Here is a 7,752-nt window from a genome sequence, read left to right as displayed (position 1 = left end):
TTTAGGTATCGATTATTGACTTTTTAGCTGGCTTTGGTGCCTTGGGCATGAGCTAGGACCTTAAGATTCAGCATGAAAGGCGGACTTGCAGCCGAGTTGCACGGGAGAATGTGAAAAGTGTTCATATGTAGTAAAAACCTGAGAAATCCGTTCGTTATAGTCATTTGTTATCGAATCGACTAATAGCCAGATCGTCACATTGGCCGCCCTTCTCTCTGAAACGGTTGTACTTATCGTCTGCAAAGCTATGTCGCGTACTGCGGTATGCGGAGACACGAAAAATACCATAGTAGAACACGGATGAAGCTTCTAAGTTGATATAATAGCCAGTAAGAAGTAGTACAATTCAAGTTTTAGGCATCGATTATTGACTTTTAGCCGGCTTTGGTGCCTTGAACATGAGCTAGGACCTTAAGATTCTGCATGAAAGGAGGACTAGCAGCCGACTTGCACGGGAGAAAGTGAAAAGTGTTCATACGTAGTAAAAACCTGAGAAATCCGTCCGTTTTTGTCATTTGTTATTGAATCGACTTAAAGCCAGATCGTCACATTGGCCGCCCTTCTCTCTGAAACGGTTGTACTTATCGTCTGCAAATCTATGTCACGTGCTGCGGTATGTGGAGACACTGAAAGCACTATAGTAGAACACAGATGAAGCTTCTAAGATACTGTAATAGCCAGTAAGAAGTAGTACAATTCCAGTTTTAGGTATCAATTATTGACTTTTTAGTTGGCTTTGGTGCCTTGGACATGAGCTAGGACCTTAAGATTCTGCATGAAAGCAGTACTATCAACCGAGTTGCACGGGGGAATGTGAAAAGTGTTCATATGTAGTAAAAACTTGAGAAATCCGTCCGTTTTCGTCATTTGTTATCGAATCGACTTAAAGCCAGATCGTCACATTGGCCGCTCTTCTCTCCGAAACGATTGTACTTATCGTCTGAAAGCTTTGTCGCGTGCTGCGGTATGCGTAGACGCTGAAAGCACCATAGTAGAACACAGATGAAGCTTCTAAGATGATGTAATACCCAGTAAGAATTAGTACAATACCAGTTTTAGGTATCGATTATTGACTTTTTAGCTGGCTTTGGAGCCTTGGACATGTGCTAGGACCTTAAGATTCTGCATGAATAGAGGACTAGCAGCCGAGTTGAACGGGAGAATGTGAAAAGTGGTCATATGTAGTAAAAACCTGACTAATCCATCCGTTTTCGTCATTTGTTATCGAATAGACTTAAAGCCAGATCGTCACATTGGCCGCTCTTCTCTCTGAAACGGTTGTACTTATCGTCTGCAAAGCTATGTCGCGTGCTGCGGTATGCGGAGACACTAAAAATACCATAGTAGAACACGGATGAAGCTTCTAAGTTGATGTAATAGCCAGTAGGAAGTAGTACAATTCAAGTTTTAGGCATCGATTATTGACTTTTAGTTGGCTTTGGTGCCTTGGACATGAGCTAGGACCTTAAGATTCTGCATGAAAGGAGGACTAGCAGCCGAGTTGCACGGGAGAATGTGAAAAGTGTTCATATGTAGTAAAAACCTGAGAAATCCGTCCGCTTTCGTCATTTGTTATCGAATCGACTTAAAGCCAGATCGTCACATTGGCCGCTCTTCTCTCCGAAACGGTTGTACTTATCGTCTGAAAGCTATGTCGCATGCTGCGGTAAGCGGAGACGCTAAAAGCACCATAGTAGAACACAGATGAAGCTACTAAGATGATGTAATAGCCAGTAAGAATTAGTACAATACCAGTTTTAGGTATCGATTATTGACTTTTTAGCAGGCTTTGGTGCCTTGGACATGAGCTAGGACCTTAAGATTCTGCATGAAAGTAGGACTAGCAGCCGAGTTGCATGGGAGAATGTGAAAAGTGTTCATATGTAGTAAAAACCCGAGAAATCCGGCCGTTTTCGTCATTTGTTATCGAATCGACTTAAAGCCAGATCGTCACATTGGCCGCACTTCTCTCCGAAACGGTTGTATTTATCGTCTGAAAGCTATGTCGCGTGCTGTGGTATGCGGCGACGCTAAAAGCACCATAGTAGAACACAGATGAAGCTTCTAAGATGATGTAATAGCCAGTAAGAAGTAGTACAATTCAAGTTTTAGGTATCGATTATTGACTTTTTAGCTGGCTTTGGTGCCTTGGGCATGAGCTAGGACCTTAAGATTCAGCATGAAAGGCGGACGTGCAGCCGAGTTGCACGGGAGAATGTGAAAAGTGTTCATATGTAGTAAAAACCTGAGAAATCCGTTCGTTATCGTCATTTGTTATCGAATCGACTAATAGCCAGATCGTCACATTGGCCGCCCTTCTCTCTGAAACGGTTGTACTTATCGTCTGCAAAGCTATGTCGCGTACTGCAGTATGCGGAGACACGAAAAATACCATAGTAGAACACGGATGAAGCTTCTAAGTTGATGTAATAGCCAGTAAGAAGTAGTACAATTCAAGTTTTAGGCATCGATTATTGACTTTTAGCTGGCTTTGGTGCTTTGGACATGAGCTAGGACCTTAAGATTCTGCATGAAAGGAGGACTAGCAGCCGACTTGCACGGGAGAAAGTGAAAAGTGTTCATACGTAGTAAAAACCTGAGAAATCCGTCCGTTTTTGTCATTTGTTATTGAATCGACTTAAAGCCAGATCGTCACATTGGCCGCCCTTCTCTCTGAAACGGTTGTACTTATCGTCTGCAAATCTATGTCACGTGCTGCGGTATGTGGAGACACTGAAAGCACCATAGTAGAACACAGATGAAGCTTCTAAGATATTGTAATAGCCAGTAAGAAGTAGTACAATTCCAGTTTTAGGTATCAATTATTGACTTTTTAGCTGGCTTTGGTGCCTTGGACATGAGCTAGGACTTTAACATTTTGCATGAAAGGAGGCCTAGCAGCCGAAGTGCACGGGAGAATGTGAAAAGTGTTCATATGTAGTAGAAACCCGAGAAATCCGTCCTTTTTCGTCATTTGTTATCGAATCGACTTAAAGCCAGATCGTCACATTGTCCGCCCTTCTCTCTGAAACGGTTGTACTTATCGTCTGCAAAGCTATGTCGCGTGCTGCGGTATGCGGAGACACTAGAAATAAAATAGTAGAACACGGATGAAGTTTCTACGTTGATGTAATAGCCAGTAAAAAGTAGTACAATTCAAGTTTTAATCATCGATTATTGACTTTTTAGCTGGCTTTGGTGCTTTGGACATGAGCTAGGACCTTAAGATTCAGCATGAACGGAGGATTAGCAGCCGACTTGCACGGGAGAATGTGAAAAGTGTTCATATGTAGTAAAAACCTGAGAAATCCGTCCGTTTTTGTCATTTGTTATTGAATCGACTTAAAGCCAGATCGTCACATTGGCCGCTATTCTCTCTGAAACGGTTGTACTTATCGTCTGCAAATCTATGTCACGTGCAGCGTTATGTGGAGACACTGAAAGCACCATAGTAGAACACAGATGAAGCTTCTAAGATGTTGTAATAGCCAGTAAGAAGTAGTACAATTCCAGTTTTAGGTATCAATTATTGACTTTTTAGCTGGCTTTGGTGCCTTGGACATGAGCTAGGACCTTAAGATTCTGCATGAAAGCAGTACTATCAACCGAGTTGCACGGGGGAATGTGAAAAATGTTCATATGTAGTAAAAACTTGAGAAATCCGTCCGTTTTCGTCATTTGTTATCGAATCGACTTAAAGCCAGATCGTCACATTGGCCGCTCTTCTCTCCGAAACGGTTGTACTTATCGTCTGAAAGCTTTGTCGCGTGCTGCGGTATGCGTAGACGCTGAAAGCACCATAGTAGAACACAGATGAAGCTTCTAAGATGATGTAATAGCCAGTAAGAATTAGTACAATACCAGTTTTAGGTATCGATTATTGACTTTTTAGCTGGCTTTGGTGCCTTGGACATGAGCTAGGACCTTAAGATTCTGCATAAATAGAGGACTAGCAGCCGAGTTGAACGGGAGAATGTGAAAAGTGGTCATATGTAGTAAAAACCTGACTAATCCATCCGTTTTCGTCATTTGTTATCGAATCGACTTAAAGCCAGATCGTCACATTGGCCGCTCTTCTCTCTGAAACGGTTGTACTTATCGTCTGCAAAGCTATGTCGCGTGCTGCGGTATGCGGAGACACTAAAAAAAACCATAGTAGAACACGGATGAAGCTTCTAAGTTGATGTAATAGCCAGTAGGAAGTAGTACAATTCAAGTTTTAGGCATCGATTATTGACTTTTAGTTGGCTTTGGTGCCTTGGACATGAGCTAGGACCTTAAGATTCTGCATGAAAGTAGGACTAGCAGCCGAGTTGCACGGGAGAATGTGAAAAGTGTTCATATGTAGTAAAAACCTGAGAAATCCGTTCGTTATCGTCATTTGTTATCGAATCGACTAATAGCCAGATCGTCACATTGGCCGCCCTTCTCTCTGAAACGGTTGTACTTATCGTCTGCAAAGCTATGTCGCGTACTGCAGTATGCGGAGACACGAAAAATACCATAGTAGAACACGGATGAAGCTTCTAAGTTGATGTAATAGCCAGTAAGAAGTAGTACAATTCAAGTTTTAGGCATCGATTATTGACTTTTAGCTGGCTTTGGTGCTTTGGACATGAGCTAGGACCTTAAGATTCTGCATGAAAGGAGGACTAGCAGCCGACTTGCACGGGAGAAAGTGAAAAGTGTTCATACGTAGTAAAAACCTGAGAAATCCGTCCGTTTTTGTCATTTGTTATTGAATCGACTTAAAGCCAGATCGTCACATTGGCCGCCCTTCTCTCTGAAACGGTTGTACTTATCGTCTGCAAATCTATGTCACGTGCTGCGGTATGTGGAGACACTGAAAGCACCATAGTAGAACACAGATGAAGCTTCTAAGATATTGTAATAGCCAGTAAGAAGTAGTACAATTCCAGTTTTAGGTATCAATTATTGACTTTTTAGCTGGCTTTGGTGCCTTGGACATGAGCTAGGACTTTAACATTTTGCATGAAAGGAGGCCTAGCAGCCGAAGTGCACGGGAGAATGTGAAAAGTGTTCATATGTAGTAGAAACCCGAGAAATCCGTCCTTTTTCGTCATTTGTTATCGAATCGACTTAAAGCCAGATCGTCACATTGTCCGCCCTTCTCTCTGAAACGGTTGTACTTATCGTCTGCAAAGCTATGTCGCGTGCTGCGGTATGCGTAGACACTAGAAATAAAATAGTAGAACACGGATGAAGTTTCTACGTTGATGTAATAGCCAGTAAAAAGTAGTACAATTCAAGTTTTAATCATCGATTATTGACTTTTTAGCTGGCTTTGGTGCTTTGGACATGAGCTAGGACCTTAAGATTCTGCATGAACGGAGGATTAGCAGCCGACTTGCACGGGAGAATGTGAAAAGTGTTCATATGTAGTAAAAACCTGAGAAATCCGTCCGTTTTTGTCATTTGTTATTGAATCGACTTAAAGCCAGATCGTCACATTGGCCGCTATTCTCTCTGAAACGGTTGTACTTATCGTCTGCAAATCTATGTCACGTGCAGCGTTATGTGGAGACACTGAAAGCACCATAGTAGAACACAGATGAAGCTTCTAAGATGTTGTAATAGCCAGTAAGAAGTAGTACAATTCCAGTTTTAGGTATCAATTATTGACTTTTTAGCTGGCTTTGGTGCCTTGGACATGAGCTAGGACCTTAAGATTCTGCATGAAAGCAGTACTATCAACCGAGTTGCACGGGGGAATGTGAAAAGTGTTCATATGTAGTAAAAACTTGAGAAATCCGTCCGTTTTCGTCATTTGTTATCGAATCGACTTAAAGCCAGATCGTCACATTGGCCGCTCTTCTCTCCGAAACGGTTGTACTTATCGTCTGAAAGCTTTGTCGCGTGCTGCGGTATGCGTAGACGCTGAAAGCACCATAGTAGAACACAGATGAAGCTTCTAAGATGATGTAATAGCCAGTAAGAATTAGTACAATACCAGTTTTAGGTATCGATTATTGACTTTTTAGCTGGCTTTGGTGCCTTGGACATGAGCTAGGACCTTAAGATTCTGCATAAATAGAGGACTAGCAGCCGAGTTGAACGGGAGAATGTGAAAAGTGGTCATATGTAGTAAAAACCTGACTAATCCATCCGTTTTCGTCATTTGTTATCGAATCGACTTAAAGCCAGATCGTCACATTGGCCGCTCTTCTCTCTGAAACGGTTGTACTTATCGTCTGCAAAGCTATGTCGCGTGCTGCGGTATGCGGAGACACTAAAAAAACCATAGTAGAACACGGATGAAGCTTCTAAGTTGATGTAATAGCCAGTAGGAAGTAGTACAATTCAAGTTTTAGGCATCGATTATTGACTTTTAGTTGGCTTTGGTGCCTTGGACATGAGCTAGGACCTTAAGATTCTGCATGAAAGTAGGACTAGCAGCCGAGTTGCACGGGAGAATGTGAAAAGTGTTCATATGTTGTAAAAACCTGAGAAATCCGTCCGTTTTCGTCATTTGTTATCGAATCGACTTAAAGCCAGATCGTCACATTGCCCGCTCTTCTCTCCGAAACGGTTGTACTTATCGTCTGAAAGCTATGTCGCGTGCTGCGGTAAGCGGAGACGCTACAAGCACCATAGTAGAACACAGATGAAGCTTCCAAGATGATGTAATAGCCAGTAAGAATTAGTAGAATACCAGTTTTAGGTATCGATTATTGACTTTTTAGCTGGCTTTGGTGCCTTGGGCATGAGCTAGGACCTTAAGATTCAGCATGAAAGGCGGACTTGCAGCCGAGTTGCACGGGAGAATGTGAAAAGTGTTCATATGTAGTAAAAACCTGAGAAATCCGTTCGTTATCGTCATTTGTTATCGAATCGACTAATTGCCAGATCGTCACATTGGCCGTCCTTCTCTCTGAAACGGTTGTACTTATCGTCTGCAAAGCTATGTCGCGTACTGCGGTATGCGGAGACACGAAAAATACCATAGTAGAACACGGATGAAGCTTCTAAGTTGATGTAATAGCCAGTAAGAAGTAGTACAATTCAAGTTTTAGGCATCGATTATTGACTTTTAGCTGGCTTTGGTGCCTTGGACATGAGCTAGGACCTTAAGATTCTGCATGAAAGGAGGACTAGCAGCCGACTTGCACGGGAGAAAGTGAAAAGTGTTCATACGTAGTAAAAACCTGAGAAATCCGTCCGTTTTTGTCATTTGTTATTGAATCGACTTAAAGCCAGATCGTCACATTGGCCGCCCTTCTCTCTGAAACGGTTGTACTTATCGTCTGCAAATCTATGTCACGTGCTGCGGTATGTGGAGACACTGAAAGCACCATAGTAGAACACAGATGAAGCTTCTAAGATACTGTAATAGCCAGTAAGAAGTAGTACAATTCAAGTTTTAGGCATCGATTATTGACTTTTAGCTGGCTTTGGTGCCTTGGACATGAGCTAGGACCTTAAGATTCTGCATGAAAGGAGGCCTAGCAGCCGAAGTGCACGGGAGAATGTGAAAAGTGTTCATATGTAGTAGAAACCCGAGAAATCCGTCCTTTTTCGTCATTTGTTATCGAATCGACTTAAAGCCAGATCGTCACATTGTCCGCCCTTCTCTCTGAAACGGTTGTACTTGTCGTCTGCAAAGCTATGTCGCGTGCTGCGGTATGCGGAGACACTAGAAATAAAATAGTAGAACACGGATGAAGTTTCTACGTTGATGTAATAGCCAGTAAAAAGTAGTACAATTCAAGTTTTAATCATCGATTATTGACT

Source organism: Schistocerca gregaria, unplaced genomic scaffold (assembly GCF_023897955.1).
Source record: "Schistocerca gregaria isolate iqSchGreg1 unplaced genomic scaffold, iqSchGreg1.2 ptg000239l, whole genome shotgun sequence".
Classification (NCBI taxonomy): Eukaryota; Metazoa; Arthropoda; class Insecta; order Orthoptera; family Acrididae; genus Schistocerca; species Schistocerca gregaria.
Note: the sequence above shows the minus strand (reverse complement) of the source record.